The sequence below is a fragment of the Anopheles arabiensis genome, chromosome 3 (genome assembly GCF_016920715.1).
Source record: "Anopheles arabiensis isolate DONGOLA chromosome 3, AaraD3, whole genome shotgun sequence".
Lineage (NCBI taxonomy): Eukaryota > Metazoa > Arthropoda > Insecta > Diptera > Culicidae > Anopheles > Anopheles arabiensis.
In genome coordinates this window covers 44,742,741-44,765,177 of record NC_053518.1, presented here as the reverse complement: position 1 = coordinate 44,765,177, position 22,437 = coordinate 44,742,741, and the positions used below count along the sequence as shown (strand labels likewise).

Below are 22,437 nucleotides of genomic sequence, written 5' to 3'. Positions count from 1 at the left end.
CATTTTATTGCATATCCGCGTGAATTTTTCTTCCTCCCGGAACGCTACTACCACACCCCTCGCGATGGGGCTCGAAACCCAATCGTACCACTAAACCCTAATCCAGTTTGAAACAATCCTTAATGGCAATTTAATCCTCCCGAATTTCACTGAGCCTACAAGCCCAACGCCGAAGTGGTGTTGTAGAAGATGCAAGAAAAAAAAAACTATACTCTACCAGCTCTAACACTACGGAACCAGCCCCCGATGGGTTGTATATAATGTTTCGCTAATTTTATCGCTTCCATAAATTGTCGATCGAACATTAATGAGTCCTTCGCCTAAATTGCCAAACGATGATTATCGTGCCGTGTGCATGCATGCGCTGGCTACAGGGATGGATGAAGCTATAGCAGAATAGAAGGCGAACAGTTTCTACACCGTACAGTCATGTCGCAAATTTGCACAGGCACCAGCTAGTGACACTATTCGATCGTGAAGGGTAGCAAGTGGTTTGTCGCGCAAGTATCCGGAGAAAATGGTGCTTTACCCATTCAAACGCCGGCCGGGCGCGTCCGTTCATCAAAATGGGTCAAATCGCTTAAAACCACGGGCGCTCGTTGGTGGGGTAATAACAGTAAATTATTCTAAAATAATGTCGTTGCAATGGAACGAAGCATGCAAACAAACGTTAGAGCGAGCTTTTCTATGGCTAGCATTCCGATAAATGTTCCAATTTTGGAAAGATGTATTGGAAACCAAAGGCAGAAAATATGCTTGCTTGAGCTGCTGCTTTAAAGCGTTGTTTCATACATTCCATAAGGTTTGGTAGCTTGTCACAGATTGTGAAATTTTCTTATATTATAACGAACGTATGCACTGCTTAACATTCTAAGCCGTACTGCTCACATCACACTCACGCGTTCTTTGGCATACAAACCACAAACATCCCACAAACACCATCACCATCACCACCAACACTAATAACAAGCCACACTAATGACAAACCGTTCCGAAAAAAGAAAAGCACATCTCTAGCTCTAGCAACCCAAATATCCATTTTGGCCTCCCCGTGGAGAGAAAAGATAAAAATAAAGCACGCGCGCAAACTCACCGAATAATAATAAATACAGTGCAGATGATACGATTTTTCGATTGTAGTAGGGACATTGCCGTTTGGGACCGCCCGATGGTGCGAAACGTGGCCAAACCGCGCTCGCTAGTATGCAATCCGTACTACAACACTAGCCGACCGAGCGATACACGCAGAACAAAAAGGTTCCGGGTTCGGAGTTCGCTCGATACGATGCCAACGGGTTTTTGCGCCACGATCCTCGTCGTCACGCTGCGTCGAGTATTAATAATAATTGAATAAATATAACTCTCTTCGTGCATGTATCTATATTTAGGCATAAATGGAAACACGGGTGGGGAAAAAACGCTTCCACCCTCCTGTTTTCCAGCCGAACACCGATTAGCGTCGGGCACAGGGAACACATTGGAAGTAGTTTAATACTTCGCATTCAGAACTACGCAAAACTATCGATCACAGCACACAGAAACAGAGAGTGTGTGTGTGTGTGTGTTTGTTGCTGCCTCGCTTCTGGGCACTTCTGAGCACAGTTTTCGATCCAGGTTGGTTATGGTGTGCTTACACTTGCTTCATGTTTCGAGGAAGTACGACCGCGTTACGTAATGGCTCGGTATTCGATCTGCGATATGACCCACATTTTAATTATATTTTGCGCTACAAAAAACCCTCGAAATGACCTAACCCGACTTATGTATTATCAACGCGAAGGGAAATTATAGATCATTGACATAATCTTTGTTTTAAGCCACTTTATATACGTTAAAACTCTTCATATTTTTCCTCAAAGTATTTGCAGTTCCGTCATGTTATAAAAAATGTTTGATTTGTGTTCTTGAATTTACGCTTAACCTACACTTTCATCCATTTTTTGTACATTTTTAACCTACACAAAACTTGCTCGTTGGAAGTTGAGATTAAAGTCTTGTTTATTTGACCATTGGTCACCGTTTGAACGTGATTAAAGCAAATGAACACCGGCGCATCTACTGCCCCGCTGTTGTCCACTTACACGATGCTGATCCCTCTTCACTACCGTTCGGCTCTACAAGCAACCGTTGCCTCAACCTAAAACAGAGAACGAAAGTACTAGCACCGGGACCGGAAAACCGCAAACGAAAACCGCGAACGAAACCGGAACGAAACGGAGAGTGTTAAAAACGGAAAGGAAAAACCAAAAAACCCAGCCGGCGATCCGGGCGATAAAAACAGCGGCAGCTCGTGAGCGCAACCAACTACCCTTGTGTGTGGTTCCCGTCAAACTGAACTGGCGGCCCCCGCTGGTACGGCTGGTAGGTATGCGTCCCAAGCGCCAGACGCATTCCCGACCAACTAAGACAGTTGCAACTTTACCGTCCGAGACACACGCACACAAATAGCGCGAACCTGCTAGACACAGGCGCAAATAGCAAGCATGCGTCGGGCGTGCAGGGAGGGAAGCGCTTTAATCGCGGCAGCGACAAGGTGTGATCGCAGGCAACGCTCACCTTTGAAATGTAATCCCTGCACCGTCATGGAGAGGCGGAAGTGCGGGTTGGGTTGGCAGGAGCAAGTGCACCAAGGAATGGAGCGAATATGTTTCGGGAGAGCAATAATACGTAAGCTGTGGTGAAAACCCGCTGACAGTGGTGAATGAGGTGAGAATTTGAATATTAACGCATTGAAAAGTAAGTATCACAAATCGCATTGTGAAGCTTAGAAATTCTTAGAAGAACGTACTTGTGTGTGGATTTTATAAATTCTTATATTCGTTTATTTTCTGTACTTTTAATTAAAGGTTGTTATCCTGTAACAACATTGCTTAGTTACGAATCAATGACATAGGGGGTTCCGTTTTCTACCGTAATCCAATTTTCTCGGACAAAACCCCGGAAATCCAACACGTTATCCACGAGCACAGACGCAACGGCAAAGCATCTATATTTATTATACCATCAAGCGACCCTCTTCACATAACGCTTCGTAACCTATTGACAGCCCATTAACGGCTTAAAAGAGAAAAAATAGACTAGAACAAATGAACACTTTTCTGCCCCACGTGACATTGCGTCCGTTAGACTAATAAGTGTAAGTCATGGTTTGAAAATATATCGCGGAAATAACAGCAACGCTCACACGGGTACCCGGTAACAGGTCCGTAAGGGTGGGATAGGACATTTCCACCACCGTAACGTTCGTTCATACATAGAAAGATAACTTACGAAAGTTTTTCAAGCCACAGTGCAAGTGCTACGGTTAATGAACCCATGCGCAACGAAACAAATACTCGCTACCTTAATCCGAGGCTGTGCTGTGTAAGCTACCAGGCAGGAAATGGAAACCAGAAATAGCGCACAAGAACGCCGTGCTACTTTCAGCCAAGGCATGAAACTAGATAAACTTCAAGCTGAAGCCTAACAAGCGCTACAAATATCAGCAATTAGATGGTGTGTGTGTGTTAGTGCTTATACGTGTTTTTGGTGTTAGGATGTGAAGCAAATTGATAATAAAATCGAAAAATGTGTACGTAGTATTGATTTTACATAAATAAAACAGATATTACAGGAGCTTTTAGGTGTTCTCATAATGTTGAGATACTTTTTCGACTCTATTTTAAGGGAAGTGAATTTTATGTAACGGGAATTTGACTATCCCGGAACCTTTTTTGGACAAGCATATTAGAAATTCCTATTGGAAGATCTCTTATCTTAAGAAAAAGTCAAGAAAGTGTCAAAATTATGAGAACCTGAAAAACCTGTATTGACGCTAGGTTGCAAACGAAAAAGAAATAAAAATAAAAAATATATACATAGCAATAATTAAACCTAAAATACCCAACAGATATTCTTTAAATCACTATTGACTGTATTGAATGGTACCAAAGATGTGAGCATTTTCAACATCATGCTTTCTTTTTCTTCTTTATTTTAGCATAAAAAGCAGTCAAGTCGCGCTGTACAAATTTCCTAGACTTATCAGCATCACCGGATCGGATTTTCCTTCATGGGTTCTGGCCTAATATGGACCATCCCCAAGAACTACCAAGAACTAACTATCCAGCTGCATGGTATTGGTAGTAACGAAAGGATAAGGACGCGACTACACTACAGTACTAAATAAGTCTGGATAGCCTGTATAGGCTGGCGGGTCTGCGCAGAGGACGCTTAATATTTAAAAAAAAAAATTGCAAACGACATTGTTCAACCATTGTGGCAGCACGGTGAAATTCTATTCCCTCGTCAATTTTGTCCTAGCCAGTCCTAGTTTTGCCCGTATGACTAAGGACTTTCAGGATTGTAATCGAAGCTGTCTGGCCTAGTAGAAACCCGAGTATTTAAAAACATTTTTAATATACTTAGGATCAAGGAAACTTAGGAAAACAAGATCATACGGTTACGATGGATATTTTATTGCATTTAATGCAATTAATACTACAGTAGTATTCCTTAGTTTCATCGTTATTTTGTAATGTATCAAAGTATATTACTATTGACTAGTACTAGATACAAGAACAGATTGTTTGGATTACAAACCAGGCCATTGTAGCATTTATCCTATATTTGTCTACAACTTTAAACACCAATGTTCGCTCCGTCTCATAATCTCAGAAAGCAATAAAATGCAATTGTTGTGCCTACGTTACGTTACAATATGCGAACAGGTCTCTAACCAAGCATTTTCCTGCTCCATTAGGTACGTGATTAGAACTGCAAAACGCTCGTAATCCTAGGTACGTGTGGAAACAGACAAGTGTACCCGTGCACGACATGCATGTCGTTGCAAACTGGAATAGGACAACAACTGTGTGTTTCGCAACAATACACAGTACACTGAATTAGAAACCTTCTGCCGAAATGAAACCTTGATTAAATGTATAATATTTTAGTTTACAATTTAACCAATGCTTCGATAAAATGAAGTGAATGAAGTATAAAACTATACAAAATCCTAGAAAATAGAAATCAGCCTCCTAATGTATGTTTTCCTGACAAGCACGTCGATACCGGTTACCTTGTTGAAAAGCGTATAGAGAAGCTGCAAAAAATCAACCACAAATCGAACACAATATGAGAGCAAAATGAATTGGAAAGGATTTGAAAAATGTGTGCCCAGTACAATTGCACAGTAAATTCCCGCTTCAAGCAGAACATTTGACCGTCCAGCAGTGTCGCATCGACATCTACGATCTCGGCCTTCGCATTGTCAACGACATTGTTCAACCATTGTGGCAGTACGGTGAAATTCCATTCCCTCGTCAATTTTCTTCTCGGAAATACATAATGGAATTTGGCCCAGTGCCAAAATGCCGAATGTGCTCAAAACCAGCCGAATCCTTTAACCATTTCATTTTTATTTTTTGCGCTTTATCGTCAAGACAGTCGTTGAAGGGTTTGTGTGTGTGTGTGTTTGTAGGTCCCAAAGCCCGAATCGATATGTAGTCGGCTCGGTTCCAAATTCAGCACTGAAGCAACCTTCTACCAAGATGCTGAAATGGCAAATCTAGCCCCTAACGAGCGATCCGTCGTTTGAACATTGGTACACCCATAGTCGGCACCCGATATTGCTCGCTGCACAATTGCATCATGCATGCAGCACCATAAAGCGACCACGCCTTAATCTCATACCGGTGGCCACTGAGACAGTATGAAAACGCCGGAGAATGGTGGGAAAATTGAAGAATAAGGGCACCAGCACTTTCCTTCCGGATTGTAGAAGGGAGGAAAAGTTGTGCAATTTCCTCGGGAAAACTTTGTACTCCCAAACGTTTCACTTTTCCGTGCACACTACTCTGTTTTGTCTCAATGTGTAGTTGCCTTCCGTTTGAAGACACACAACCGCACTACCTACATTCGATCCTTAAACGATCGTGACGATGAGTGGGATGCAGGCGTGTAAAAGTTTGCACCAATTGGTTGGCAGCTTTTTCATACCACAGCTCTCTCTCCCTCTCTCTTTTATAAAACTCTCTGCGCACTATCTCTTTTCTTTCATCTTCAGATCCTTCCTTCGCCAAGAAGTCTACAGCTGCCTGCACTACTTCCTATATTTTAAGCGTGCACATGCTACCCGTGAGGGTTGGGTTCGACTTTTTTGCCATTTAAGCACCCGTTGCACATCCACCACGTTCATAAAAAGCAACTAGCACGTCTGGGTGGGGTCCTTTTCGCTGCATTGGTGCTTCACCTAGAGCAATGTTTGTAACGAAATAAGCAGCGGTGAAAATTGTTCCACATTTTTGTTTAAAATCACTTTTCCTTCTGTGCACGTTCCATTATAATACAGGACCTATTTACTTTGCACGTTGCCAAAGTTTAGATTTTTCAAATTTGATATTCAAAAGGCACGCTTGTACCTTATAAAGTTTAAAATCTATTTGAAGCCAATCGAAACAAGGCAATATGTGCTGTAAAACGGTTTGTAAATTGTGGCGTTTGAATACCAAGTGTTACTGTTGCATTTGTGTATTTTATCGAACATTTTGAACGTAGATATGTTCAAAGATATGTGTTTTTTTTTATAAGATTTGGAAACAGTGTGTGTAGTTGTAGATGATTTCTTTTTATTTACACACAACACCATAAAAATGTTCCATAAATTAAGCTAGACAACTGTGATTGAAATGTGATAGAAATTAGGCTGCAATTTAAAGCATTCAATACACATTTGAAACCGGGAAGTATTATTCTTTACAAACTAACATATGCGTTTTAATACCTTTGCTTTGAACAGGATAGATCCTTTCTTTGTGTTCCTCAGTGTGTTACGCAATAGAAAGATCACGCAAGCAAGAGCTAACCTTGTAGAGTACCCTTAACAGAAACGCTATGTTTGTTTAATCCATTATGTACATCTAAGTCAGGAGAGCTTGAATGAATTACTAATTAGAGCGATCAAATACTTACAGTGTAATATTAAACAGCACCAAGAGATCTGGAAAGAAACAGATAAATAAAAATTGATTATTCATTGTTTGACTGATCGGATTGTCGATGCCCGATCTGCAATCTATCCATTTATAATGGTTAACATAATATGGCTTTCTATTAGCATACTAAATAAAATTAAGCAATCATAGTCAATTTCTACCAAGCTCAATGCAAGTCATTACATTCAGAAATGAATAATTATCATTTATTACCGTAAAAAGTGTGGTAATCCCAGAATACGTAGGGTATCGAGTATGTAAAATCCATGATCATAAATGTCCTAGTATAAAGGTATCTAAGTCGCTTAAAAATGGAAAATGTTATCATAATTCTCCAAAAATGTAGACGTACAGCTACAAGACATTTCCCAGTAGACTGTTTTTATCCAAAATAGGTCAGTTTCATTTAAATTTAACAAATGTTTGAGGAAAATATTCTTCAGTGCGATTTTTTTATGATTTCGATAGATTGATAGTCATTAACTATACAATACACTTGTAGTCATACGAAACATGATGGAAGAAATAAGCTCTACAACCACTCTAATATAGTATGAAAAATTAAACTTGCAAGACTAGGCTGAGCATGTTATTTGTATGACACTTGACGAAGCTAAAGACGCAAAAGGTCTAAGCCGATTATAATAAATGTTTGGCATAATGAACAAGTCGTTTCGCTTGTGTGGAGTATAATTTCGAGCAGGCCAAAGCTACGATGCAGTTGCAGTACCATTGAGTTATGGAGATAATCATATCCGCCCGAAACCTGAACAATTCCCAAACAGCTACAATTTATAGCCGGAATTGAAGACCGTTGAAAAAATACAAAATCCAGAATAACTACCCGGGATCGTCCAAAAGGTCATACTTCCCAAATCCAATTGATTCGATCCTTCTACACAAACCGGTGGGAAATCTTCAGCATGTCAATAATTCTGAATACCTTTACCTTCCGGTACGATACGCTTTTCGCAAAGCACAATAAAAAAAAACGTTGTGATACTTCACCACCAGCCAGCCGTGAGCCACCAGGCAAATGACAAGAAGTATCTAAAGGCGGAAGGATGGTATATGAATAAAGCAAACGTTTCAGGATTCCATCACACATACACGAAAATTTGACTGAAATTCCCAGTCTAAAGAAGATACGAAAGAAACGTTTGAAAAGGAATGATTTTTTTGCCAAAAAAAACTTCAAGGTAAGGAAATTGATAGAATCCAATAATATGTAAATAATACGGCATCCTTTTATCGGGCTCGATTTCGACGCACAAAGACATCCGGTAGCGATGCCTAACCTAGTTTGTATCGTGGAAATTGGAAAAAAGGATACAGCCATGATTAAAGTGCTTCGATTAGGATTATAATAGAAAAGAACGCCCCAAAAACGTGTATGCAAAACAACTTCATTCATTTTATCGGCGGCAGCATTTCTTGTGATAGGAGGTTGTTGAAAAAAAGTTTATAAAATATTAAGTTTCTTCTGTACATTATGCAAGATTATGATTGAGATGAGGTTACTGACTTTTTATTAATACTCTTGCAAGAGATTCGTAAATTTGATTCGCTTCTAGAAATTAAATCAAAGTTAAATGTATAAAAACTGCATAAAATAATATTATTCCACTGGATCCATTCACTTCTGTAAATTAAAATTAGAATGGAACAAATACATATATTGTTAATAAATAAAAAATGTAACATGTATTTTTATATATTACCGAATTTTTATACATTATGCCACAATAAAGAGTGAAATAAAACATAAATTTAAGCCGTTCCTTTGTAATGATTTCAACCAAAAGCCGCACTAAACAAACATTTCCGTGAACCAAAAATTCGAAAGCGCCTGTTCAAATCCAGTATCGTTAGTCAACGCAAAATGTTGCTTCCATAGCTAGCATTAAGAGGATGGCCTTCACCACCAAAAGACGGATTAGTCTGGTGATTGGCTAGCTCCAGCATTTGCAGTATGATGCTGACACACAGATACATGCGCCCGCTATACTCACTTCTTATTTTTCGCAAGCTCTGACCACGTATAAGTTTTGCAGTTTTGCCTAATGGCAAGCAGCACAGAAGCGAGAGCCAGAGCCAAAGCGTACGTACTGACCATTGCACACGCCTCGCTGGTGTACGCCTTCGGGAAGGAAAGATGTTTATAATTGAGTTGGATCTACCGACCGTTATTGATATATCGAGCCGAGCAGATTGCCGAGCACTGTCTACGGGCGGTCCACAGAGGGCTCCAACACTTTCTGGAAATTCCATTAGCTTTCCATTTGGTTGCCGACCAAAACCGGGCGGTGGCTGTACTCGAGATGACACGACTAAAACTGAGCAGTGGTAAGCATGTGTTGGAAATATAAAATGGCACATTCAGCTGAATGTTCATCGTACGAGGGCAAACGATAGGTGGTAAATACGGCAGGATTAAACCACCTAAGGGATACGATGATCGGGCAGCGGATGCCGCCCGTATGCAATATCTCGCGCAAAAATGAACGTGCAATATCCGATTCCAGCGGTGGTTTTCCGCCTGGTGTGTTGTGTTTTACCCATTGACCCATCAACAAAGGAGCCGTTATTAAATTTCGCTGCAATAATTCAACATCCAATGATAGGAAATTAGATTGCATTTCCTGGCCGGTGAGGACAACAAACCATACATGTCACACCAATTGCTTCGTGCTTCTATTGATCATTTTCCAATGAAAGGTTTTACTACAGTGTCTTAGTTAGACCACGTCCCTAGGATAGAAGCAACAACATCAAACCACCCTGAACAATGAATTATTGTTATACAAAACAATGGATTGCTGTCCAACAGGTACTAGAATGGCGATTCTTTGCAACATGGCAGTATCCGTTACCTATTATTGGTGATTCATTACCGTAACTATAACTGTTCATGTTTCGAGTACATGTTTTCAGGGGCTGCCTATGAATTTGTAAACAATTAACCTTAGATTACATGAAACGTGTTAATTATTTATATTAAATTTCAGTATTCTCAATCGATAGCAAGTATTACTATTTCATAACGATTTGAGATCTCTTTAATATATTTGATAAAACTAGGAAAAAAGTTTAATTACAAATACTTATGATAAAAAAGTTAAATTTAACGGCAACGGTGCAAAAAATGACTATCGGTTACATTTTTGTGAAAACTATTTTTATACTCAAACTTGCCAACCGCATGGATTATTTCTTTTTTATGCTTCATGTGTATGCAAAGTAGTTTCGTTATTAATTTTTTTATTGTTCTTTTAATCTTCTTCTTCTTTGGCACAAGTTTGCCTTATTGATTTACCCATTGCGAGACAGTCAGTCCTTTGTATGGAATGCACGTGAAGGGCTGGAACCGATGAAGGACATATTGTTAAGTCATCTGATTTGACGACTGTGCCACAGTACCGGTGGTATAACGGGATCGTAAAAGTTTTACTAAACTGATTTTTTTTTTGTTCTAAGTCTATAACGTATAATCGAGTAAAATGGGCAAAATTGATGCTCCTTTGAAAAAATCCACAAATAAAGAAACAATGTTCTCTGCAGCTGTTCCAGATTTCACTCCATGTAGTTATATATACCCATGCTACCATCCGCGCCCCAATATAGCAAATGCATGCCCTACACTCCTGCTAAAAAGCACCGAATACAAAATTGAGGTCGGAAGCGAATGCATCATGGTTTTGCTGAATAAAACATTCATATCATACTCGATTTTTGAATAAAAAATGTATCAATTTGAAATTATATTCTCAGCACATGAGGCGCAAGCTCAATGCTAAGGTAATAAATGATGAACTTCGCCGTCCGGAAGCGGGACACTAAACTAACCTTAATGTGGGTCACGTATTGCACACCAAAGATCATCAGTTGCATCCGCAGCCTGTCTGTGCTCAACGAAGAAAACGTTGCAAATGTATCCTATAACATGCATACAGCTGACGGAAACAAATTTTTGCTAATAAAAGAAAAGCGACCACCACTGGTAGTACAGGCAGCAATTTTCATAATGATGTTCAACCCAAAATCGATGGTTGACAATGGATGGTGATGAGGTTGAAGCTCGGCGACATGTATGTATTCATACGGGAATCATCCTTTACTATCCACATCCATCCATCGACGTGTTGATTTTTATACCCCCGGGGAACACACAGCAATTGGTTGGGACAGCGCAGCTCTGCTGAAAGCTCATCAATATTTCCGTAGCACTGGCACTGTATCGGATGGCACTGTATTGTTACCAGTTCGCATGATGCCGTATAACCTCGAACAGCCTGCCGGAAGAAAAACTCAGCTAGAAATGCGGCATTTTCCGCAACTGGTTGAACTGCAATGACCAGAGCCCACGGTAACCGATGGCAGCGCAGATTTGACAGAGCTCAATTATTTAGACTTTCATTACCGATCACATTTTTGGAACGAGGCCAGCCGATGTTCAGTCTCGCTAAAAAAAAAGCCTGTCCTCCTTCTCATCAAGCATAGAGGCGTTTCGGCACAAGCTATAATGACAGAAATAGCCATGGCCACAACACGAAGAGGTGGTATTTAATCAGGTTTGGACGATGTCCAACAGGCACACAAACTCCTCCGTTTGTGTTATCTTCCGTCGTCTTCCAGCCACACCGTGATGCAATGGAATATATCCTCTTCCTCCTTCATCGGTGGATTGGTAATCCTCCAGCATTGATTTTTTTTATATATATTCCAGAGCAAACCGAACGGAGTAAAGGTTGCAATTGAGCCAGCTTTGCACAGACCGGCTAGCTGGCTGAACGAGAAATCATTGAAGTTTGTCGCATTACGAAAAATGTTCGCCGAGTTTTAATTTCAAAACTAATTGAATTTTGCACTCGATGTCCTACGATAAAAACCTCAGCAGATACGATGAGAAGAGAAAAAAGAGAGAAAAAAACATCGATCGGTTGAAAACTATTGGTATGAAATCAGGATATCCGATTTTAATTGAACATTCCCATTCGTTGGTCCCCACTATTGCACTGGATAATATGCGATCGTCCCGCTCAAGGACGAAATTTTATTGATGTTCGCCTTTTGATACAGCAAATTAGTGCAATCAATCCTATCCTAGCTATCTATACTACTGTTTTATGTTTAAAAAATGAGAACAGTTTGAAGGAACTGATTTTTTTAGATTAAATTTGTCTAGGCACTTTTTCCACTCCGTTTGAGACACCTCCAAAACATGGGTTTTTAACACTTAAACAGTCTCTAATGGCGACGAAATTGTTGACCCCACCTTTTTTCTTGATGTGCAAGAAAAAAAATCCTTTGATGCTAGTCAGGGCTGTAGGGCACATTACCACCAATTTAACGTTTTGACTGGTTAAAAAACGATGGATTGAGCCGATGTGTGAAAGCTCGCATTGCCAAGGTGAAGGCAGATTATACCACATCAGATTTTAACGTAAAAACTGAGGTGTAATTGGTAATAAGCAAAGGTAGAACTGAAAAATAAGCTTACACGCATGTTTTTATCTGTCATGGCGAATGTTCCGGTTAACTGTAAAATTGGGAATTAAATTCGAGTACCTGTTCGAAAAAATGGCAAAACAAGGCAGCGGTTTCATTTATCCCAAGGTGGATTAAAGAAATCAGGTGGTGGAATCGAGAATCAAAGTGTATGTAGCCCAGGTGATCTCAGCATGTTTTTATAACCAAATTTTAACGTCTTTTTTTACAGTACGGGTGAAAACTTTTGCTCAAAGAGGCGCTGGTAGCTTTACAAATACACAAACCACTCTTAAAATCTTAATTCAGAAGCAGAAGCGATAAAAATCAGCCTTCTAAAGACATACACCAAGGAATAAGCCCACTTGTATATTGTACCCACTTAGATAGCTGCTCGAAAACTGCTATACAATGCAAACATCTGACAGGCTGAAATTTCAGCCTACGAACTCAAAACGGAAAGGGCCCCATCAATTGATTCAAATCTAAAAAATAATTTGAGATCATTTGAGCCATTTTGAGATATTTCAAATTTGCTTCAAACGCTTAATTGTGAACTTCATCAAAATCTTTAGATTAAAAGGATCGATCTGATTCTAGACACATGACATCGATAATTTTACTGAGTGCCAATTTACTGACATTATTTTTGAAATTTAAAAATACCTCATGACCAGGGATGTACCAAATTTGGAATTTTCAATTTCGGGATTTTTTGGTTGTAATTGGTGTCAATGACATGGCTATGATGGAACAATATCCAAAGGAATTTTGAAGCGAGAGTGTCAAGCATGGATGCACAAAGTTTAAGTGATTCCAGTAGAACATATATTAAATGTAGAACACAGAAAACATTAAAACTACAACAACTCCTAACAGAAAGCGTTTAAGCACTTCTATTAGACATGGGCGGGTCAAATCAAACCTGCCGGGCCGGAGCCATCCCTATAGCGACCCGGAGTCGTACGGGTTGACTCGAAAGGTACATTAGGTTCAGTATGTGCAACGATTCCGGTAGGCGCAAGACACCATAAACGACTCCAACCCGTTGGTGCAGCGATTTCGGATCGAGTTAGGCCAAGGTAGGATCACTTCGACCCGTAGGTCCATCGAGTCCGGGTCGACCCAAATTATCAGTAGAAGCGATTCCAACCCGATTCCGAGCGTTAGTGCAGCGAGTTCGGATCGGGACGGGTCAAGGTAGGTTCAATACCCTACCAAAACCAGAAACAGGAACCAACTGGTTGGGTTCGCTTATACTTTCTCGGAGTTTAACATCAATAATTGTTAATTTTATTGCATCATCATCTATACAAGCAATAAGGGACTATATGCCTTTGCTTAAACCGTATTTGTACAACAAATACGTCAATTTTCCAATTAAAATTACTTAAACATCCACTAAAACTTACTAAAAGATCTTTCAATAGTTCAATTCAATAGTCAATTCGTTTTTACGTTCCATTTTTTTATCAGATCCTAGTTCCCTACCTTCAATTAGATCTAATTTGGAGGATGCCAAATGTACCGGGTAAAACGCTTTGAATTAATCACGTTTCAATTTATTGTTTAAAATAGTTCTCAATTCGAGGAAAAAGTATATGCTCTTGATGATCGAAGATGTTGGAAACTTTGTAAAGTATGAGATCGTCCTATTGAAAAATATGAACAAATAATTTACAAACTAATATCTGATTTCACGCCATCTTCAATGGAAAAAATAAGTTTTGAATCATAGTCTCGTTAAAAATAGAATAACATTCACTCAATATTTAGGTAAATAGACCATGTATTTTCGTAAACTGCATATAAGAATATAGAAAAGTCTATTTTTTATAAACCTTCGAAAAATATTTCTAACATAAGTAACATATAACATTCAATTGAAAATACCCAATATTTACCCCAATATTTAGTCAAGAAGTTTTGTTTCTATGTGACTTTAACGAACATGTCATAAATTTTAAACAAATGATATTATTTTAAAATTCTCAATACAGAACAACACACACTAGCAAGAGCACACGTTGAGAAACATAGTTTATAATATTTGGAAAGAAAACAGAAAAAAAAATTACTTTTACTGCGAGCATTTACGAACGCTTTTAACATCATCCATTCCCATGTGGACAACCTGAAGGGGATAAAATCCTATCTTTCTCACGAGTTTCCTTTTTGAATGCTACTATCATCGCAGTCATACAGTCTTTTCAAACCGCGTATACTGCACTCCATTCAGAAGCACACTCAAGATCTACACAACGTACTGCATTATGTTGAAGTATTATATCATTGCTATCCAAATGCATGTCATATGGTGGATGCTTCGCCGGCAGTGCCACTTTACTGCTAAAAAAAGAATGTTTTGATTATTTGATCTGTTCAATGTGAATTATGCATTACCTAAAATAATAATTTGTCAACAGCTTATTCGAAAAACATTAAAACAATTCTCTCTAAAGTCATTTTAAAAAACCTAAGTTTGTAGCTAGGTTATGTTTCAAATAACCTGTAAATATTGATATTCAAGCAACATAGTTATTTATTACTTCGTTAAAAACTTTATATTTCAGATGTTGTAATCATAATACAATAGGTATATTATATTCCTGTAAAATTAAACATCTTTTAAATATTGTTTTATATTTATTAATAACAAAAAAAAGTGAGGCATACAACACATACAGGAATATCTTTATCCATAACATCATCATACAGGATTTATCCATAACATCTAAATTGCATAATTCTACTCATAAATAGAATTAAAAATAAAACTACATATATCTTATTCACCTGTTATATTCACAACATTACACATTAGCTGCAAAAGGAAGGCTAATAAAAATCGTTGCCGTAAAGGTTCTTAATAGAATGCTCTATTGATAAGATTAAATTGACATGAGACAGCTACGAAACAGAGTTTCCTCTTTTTCTCCACCCCTATTCACTACAATGCTTGGCTCACATCCCATTTTGACCTGCTTTCCTTCATCATGTGTCGACACGGTGTCGACAATTAATTAAATTTTCGCAGTTGATTTCATCCGTTCAACACATTTCACCAAACCGCACCATACAACGACCAGTTTCAGACTCGCACAAACGGACATTTGACTTTTAGGATTGACCTCATTCCTTGCGGAAGAAGCTTTGCTCGTCTACGTTCCGCCTGTTTTCCGCGCTTGTTCGCTAGTATGAATAGATGTCAAAGCAGCACACACAAACACACAGTAAGACTCATTAGCGTTATTGAACAATTCATTACGGAAGCCAATCAATCCCCTTCACTTCAGATGCATGTGCTACAAACGGGTCTGTGGGCTGACACAAATGTTTGTGGATTCTTGGGCGTTGGCTGTAGATTGCAGTAAACTATGAGAAGCAGAATCAAAAAGGTATGTTCCCGTAAATGGTTGGAAAATCACAGAGAAACAACCATGGATCTAGCTACATCAACACATTATGATTAAGGAAGAGATAGTATATGACCATACCGTTCATATAACTATGTAAGGGATTCTTCCTCTATTCCTCCTCTATTGATAGTCAGTGCTTGTTACAGCTGGACGGTTAATTCAAGGCTAGAACCCAAGACGGGCAAGTTGTTAAGTCGTAAAAGTTGTACTGCCGACTGTACCACGGGACCGCCCCTGGGATAGAATTAGTTTTGATGTATTTACTTTCATTTAAATTCACATGAATCAATAAACACAACAAACTTTTTCAAAAAAATCACTTTAAGAAACTGATTCCTCCGGATTTGATACATTCAATTATAAATGATTAGAACTAATCATATTTCTAGTAAGCACATATATCAAACCGGCACAACAACACACATTGCAACGCTAAGACGAAACGTATAGAAGATATACATGTTCCTGCTTAACTGTAGAATTTTGAATGATTTGCAAAGATTAATATTTTCCATCCATTTTCCCTTATCAAAACCCTTTACTTCAACACAGCACATACTTTATAAATCCTATTTTCCCTTTATCAATCTACCAAAACCCATTACATGAAAATATGTACGATACCCGTAAGCTTATCTGATCGAAAAGAGCAGTTTCAAAATAAAACCACCCACCACCATCTCGACTACAGCGAGCTAAGAGGCGAGAGATTGTCGATATCATAACGTTGAACGTACTGGAACCGCGACTGAAAAAGATGAAATGAGAGATATAACCCACTCCATCTCCAGCTTCTCCCATCCAGCAGCTGTCGGTAAAAAGCTCCTTCCTCTTCCTCATGGGGTACAGACACCAGAAAACGAGGTCGAGCTACGAAACAAAGACACATCACATGGCTGAGTGTTTCCCTTTTGCCGCGTCAGTGTTGGGTGGCAAACTGTTGTTCATTTTGCACTCACCATAAGGATAAGCGATTGTAATCGATTCCCTACTCTATCGTGCGAAAAATATACCGAAGAGAGAGAAAAACATCAAATACATAACAATAACTTCGAAGGGTGTTGGTATATAGTAGTTTATAAAGTTGACAAATTAGTTTTTGTAAGCAATGTAATGTTTCTGCTGTAGCTTTGCTTCGATTTCTGAAGCCAAGGAAGCACTGAAGCCACTACTTACCAGAAGCTGCTCGCAAAAGAATATTTGAATGGCAAAACGATAGCATAAAGTAGAGGTATAAAGCATTGCCTCATCTATGTACGCTCACGCAAAACAAAAGTTCAGATAAATTCGATCAGTGGACCGTAAGTAGATGATGAAAAATAACAATGTTTGAGTATGGAACGAAACAAAGCAAAAACTCGGGCAGCACAAACAAATCCCCCGTTTAGCGGAGGGAAAATAACGAATAGCTCTGAAAGGCAGGCAGCAGAATGGAAAAAACACTCTTTTGACATGTTTCTTTTTTTCATTCCACTGGTCGTTTTTACTAACTGCCGTTCGGTACAACAAGAGCAAAAAAAAAACCGGAGCTCCTAACCATTTTCGTTCCGGAAAGGAGCAAGTTTAATACATTTCTGCCACTGGCAAATTCATTCATCTTTGTCTGTCGCTCGCATCCTGTCCGCTTTCGCTACCCTTCTTTATTAGTGTCACCAATCAGAAGGTACACTCCTTTCGCAATGACAGCTTAAAGGATGTGCAATAGCTATTCTAGAAAAAAGTGAAAGCAAATAAAACTTCATAACTATTTCATGTGCATGTGAGAAAGTGATCCTTGAATGAAGTAAAGATAATGTTCATAACGTTGAGTTCAAAAATACGCCTTAATTGTACATATGCTAGGACATGAAATGTTTATATAATTCCATAAAAAGCATTAAATTGAAATGTAATATAAATACACAATATAGATAAAAAATAATTTTAAATTGTGTAAGAAAAGTTTGCTTAAAAGAGTTGGTGTTATAGCTCTTGTGTTGATTTGATAAGCAATATTAATCTCATTTCAATAAATAAGCATTCCTAGCATCGTTTTAAAAGTGTACCAGCAACGATGTACCATTCCACCAAGTCAACTACTCCAAGGACATTTGGGAGCTTCATTCTAACGAAAGGTCAGTGGACGTTATGGAAGAAAAAGCCGTAACAAATTTACAGCTAGAAATAGATAAATTCTGTTCCACCATCTACGGAATGTTAGCAAGAAGCACAAAACAAGACCAAACCAAGCTAGGCACAAAAACACATTAAATTACCATCGAGACCAAATTTCAGCCAAACCAGCAAATGGAAACTGATAGCCGTGATTTATGGCGTGAGCTCTTTTACTACATTGAAATAACAAGACCAAGGAAAAGATCTTTCAACACTCCCGACCATACACCACGAAAAGCTTTTAGAATGAAAGCATCGAATGAAGCACAAGTATTCCACAGCAGCTCGTTCAAAGCAGATTCCTACAAAAACCCCACTTAAATTTAGTTCACATAAAAACAACTTCTGCCAGGCCAGAACAGCTTTGTTCGCACACAACACCACCGCACCAAGGCACAATCGCAATGAAAAGGTAAATAAATGGCAACACGATGCGTACTCTAGAGCTCCAGCTGAAAATCAATTTCAAATTATGACTCGCGATAGAAATAGAGTTCATCCGAGGCGATAAAGAATCGAACCATTTCCATCATATAATTCTACTACAGCTTGCTCATCACATTTCAATCAATCCAATTAGACCTAGTTTCTTTGGAACGGGTGAGAGAATTGTTTGTAGCAAAATAATGATCATAAAATTCGTGTTTGCATTAGTTGTATCAAGCAAAATCTAGTTAGAACATCTTTATCAAGCATAAAGATTGGCTAGAAAAATGAATATTCACTAATATTGCTGAATATCGCATTAGCAATGGATGATAAACACTGTCTTATTCTCTTTTATCACTCTTTTGTACAATAAAATACGTATGCAAATTGGAAAAAACGAACTACACTATTTATGTTCAGGACTTTGTTACAATTATTAAATAGTAATTTTAATCTCATAATGAACTGTACAGTTTTTTACCAAAAAAAAATTAGGAAAAAAATAATACAAAAATGTCAATAATTATAGTTAAATGCTAAATATAAAATGTATTGTTAATTGCGATTCATGATATATTCATTTTCGAAACATATCCATTAATCGCCGTCAAACTTCGGAACATAAAAGCTCCAGGTTTTTAAAACATTTTTAACCTCTAAATGTGTGCTAAATGTGTTGCCATAAGCCTTGGAAATGTGACAAGGTGATCTCGATTCTCAAACCATAAATGATCAGACACACCCTTCCAGCTACCATTCGATCAACCTGCTGCTAAGCACTTTTGGCAAACTGCTCGAAATGTATATTGGTGTGCTCAGTGCTGCAAAATGTCATGGGTATCACGAGATTTTCAATAACAAAAACAATGAACATATCCGTGGTAGCTTGATGCTCATTGCAGATAGTCAATAAAAGTGCGTCATGACATGCAGAACACGACATGTGAATTCTTGAGTCCAACGCGATAATCTGACTGACAAGCTTAGCTTAATGCCGGGCGCAAGCATAATCATGATTTTTTTCTGGCTGTGAACAGTGCTGCCAAATGCCACTATTTCAGTCATCAACTGAAACGAAGCTCAAATCAGATCACGTACACAACTGAGATGATCAGTGACTATACTCAAACAGTTGGAGAATCAATCACACGCTTGGTGACATTTAGTTTTGGCACCCAACTCTTGGTCACTCACTTGGTCACGACATTGTTGTCGGCGATAATCGCGACATTCTTGGAATATACTTGGCGCGTGGGCTCTAGCATCAAAATGAGCATGCTTTCTCCCTATATCTGTTTTGATTATCTGTCGGGTCAAACAGAGCGAGAAAACATGCTCAGATTTGTTTCTTGGAACCACTAGCACGCATCACATATCTCCCATGACCATCGCGAAGATCACCGACTGAAAATGTCGCGACCAAGCGACTGACCAAGAGTTGGTTGCACACAATGTCACCAAGCATGTGATGGTCGCACCAACTGTTTGAGGCTCGCCTCTGATCATTACAGTAGAGCTCGTGACGCTGAGATAATTTTGTTTCAGCCGGAATTTGTCATGACTATGTCAATGACATTTTGCAAAACTGATCACAGCAACAAAAAATCGTGACATAGTGACTGACCAAGCGATGCAAACATGTCATGCGCATGTATTAGTCACACCAACCGCTCTGAGTATCACCTCTGATTATCACAATTGAGTACGTGACGTTGATATGAATTTTGTTTCAGTCAAATTTTTTTATGACATTGACAGTGACATTTTGCAGCACTGGGTGTGCTACATGACAAGTATACGTCACGTATAATAGTATGCTAGTGGGCTACATGCTTTAAAGATTGGGCAGCTGAATCAATCACGTTCACGGAAGCTATAGTGAGAACAGTGAAAAAACTTCGTTCAAATAACTGTTCGTAGGGCCTGCTCCTAACGTCTGATTAACGTCCATTACGATTTCGATCACAGGTTTTTTTCACTCCTCTCTGTAATTGGTCTCAGCAACTCTCAGTAGAACGTATCGCAGCGGGAAGAAAGCGAGAGAGAGAGAGAAAGAGAGTGAGAGAGAGATAGAGAGAGAGTACATAATGCAGAAGCGACATAATCAGAAGAGAGCAACCGATCGTACACTATGTTCTCTGCAGAATGTCAGCTCTCAAAATGTTGAAAGAGTGGTAAATTTTGTTTCGGCCGAATACGATCGAGCAAATATTTCTGTGATTCTGCTACTTGTATAGAAGGGAGAGTCAATCGAATGAATGCAGAATTCTAGCCGTGTGATCTTTTCTAGAGACCAGAGAATTCTGCAGAAGCTTCAAAAGCAAATGGAAAGTAACACGGCTACTTTTTCTGTGCGTTGGACTGCAAGGTCGATGTCCGGTAGCGGTTATAGTTGCTTTCAGCTTTGTCGCACTACTCTAACCGAGCGCCGTAAGATATGAAACGATTGGGCATTCTGGTAACTGGTAGCTCTGGTAAGCAACTTCTTCTAATGCACCCCAGCTTCTATCGATCGAGATTTTGTATGCCAAATTGAGGAGGAGAACATATGTATATTAAAAAAATGAAATTATGGAAATCTTAAAGAGGAAAAAATCCATGCAGTTAGTACCAATATCTTATTCCATGTTTTAACCACTTTTTGTTTTTGTTAGGAACATGTTAGTAACTTACAAGTAATCAAGCTCTCTTAATTTGATGGGCTTGCTATGAGACACTTTGCTTTTAAACTCTTTTCATGTGTCTACCATTACGATCAGAAACAATTTAGTCACGTTTGAGACACGTGCCAAATACCATTTCCCAGGATCCGCTAATAAAGGTTATCGTGCAAATCCTTTATAATGCCACATACTATGTTACATTGCCATCTTTAGCATTGGAAACCTTCGTGAGAATGTTGGATATATCTCGGGCAAACGCCAATCTTGTAACCATTTTTTAGCTAAATAGTAGGGTACATTGGCCGGTCTCGTGGCACAGTACGTGGACCCGAATGGACCGTGTCCCCATACATATCATACCATTCGGTACAACAATGATTAATTCCAAAAGCACCATTATGGTATATACAACCAACGACAGCCGAGCAAATGTAGAACCATCTTTGCGGAGTAATTTAACAAAAAGTTTCCTTTCTCATATTCACTTCAAAGTAATCACTAGACAAACAAAATACCTAACTGAAAACAAGTCGACACTTTACACTCTCATGAAACATATTAAGGTATCGACAGAGATTGAAGCACTTACGATGATTGAATTTTGCGGTTGACAAGCAAGACCATGTTACCAACTACACAGTAACACCGTTCCCCACAAGCAAGTTCCAACATTCATTGCCAACAGCAGCCTAAAACTAATCTTCTTTTGCTTTTTTGTGCTCATATACAATTTTACGCTTAAACTTTCTTGTTTTCAATCTACACGCTACCGACAAGGTATGCAAATACGATAGAGCTTATCACGCTTCATACTTTCGATGAGCCTCTTTTTGTACCGAAAAAGACGGGTTTAGATAGAAAAAAATGAAAACTTTTACTAGAGCAGAATGGAGAGGAAAAAAATCCCGTAAGACCTAAGGCATACCCGTACAACTAAGCCCTCCATAATTGTGCTTCAGGACGGTTCTGGTTGCATAACCGCTTTCCAACGACAACCAAGCGGAAGAAAGAAATAAAAAAAACCCTTTGAAAGTATTAATTTAAATTTATTCACCATTAACAAGCCTTACAAGCATCCCAGCGGAACAGCCACCACTGGTAAATGTTTCGTTTCCTACCACTTTTTTCAGCCTTTAAGGCATTCGACCCAAATTAGATTTAATCCCAGAGTCATACAAAAATATTATAAGAGCAATAGATAGGTGTGTAACGAAGGAGACGAACAATTAAAAAAAAAAGCAGAAACATAAATAGTTTAGAAAGTGCAGTGAATGTAATATATTTTTTGGCTATTTCATAGTTCCAACTGAT

At 38.7% G+C, this 22,437-nt stretch overlaps 1 protein-coding gene across 8 annotated transcripts in view; it reads right to left on the bottom strand.

The window, feature by feature from the left end:
• Positions 1–22,437, bottom strand: part of LOC120899710 (ELAV-like protein 3) — a 54,101-nt gene that overhangs the window by 20,553 nt on the left and 11,111 nt on the right. For 6 of the 8 annotated variants that reach the window (XM_040305834.1, XM_040305839.1, XM_040305840.1 and 3 more), the window contains one exon: positions 6,952–6,979. The gene's annotated coding sequence lies outside the window, so the exon portion shown is untranslated. Of the gene's footprint in view, positions 1–1,093; positions 1,325–2,081; positions 2,321–6,951; positions 6,980–22,437 lie in introns of those variants that run through there. The other 2 variants (XM_040305836.1, XM_040305837.1) reach the window with 2 other exon arrangements.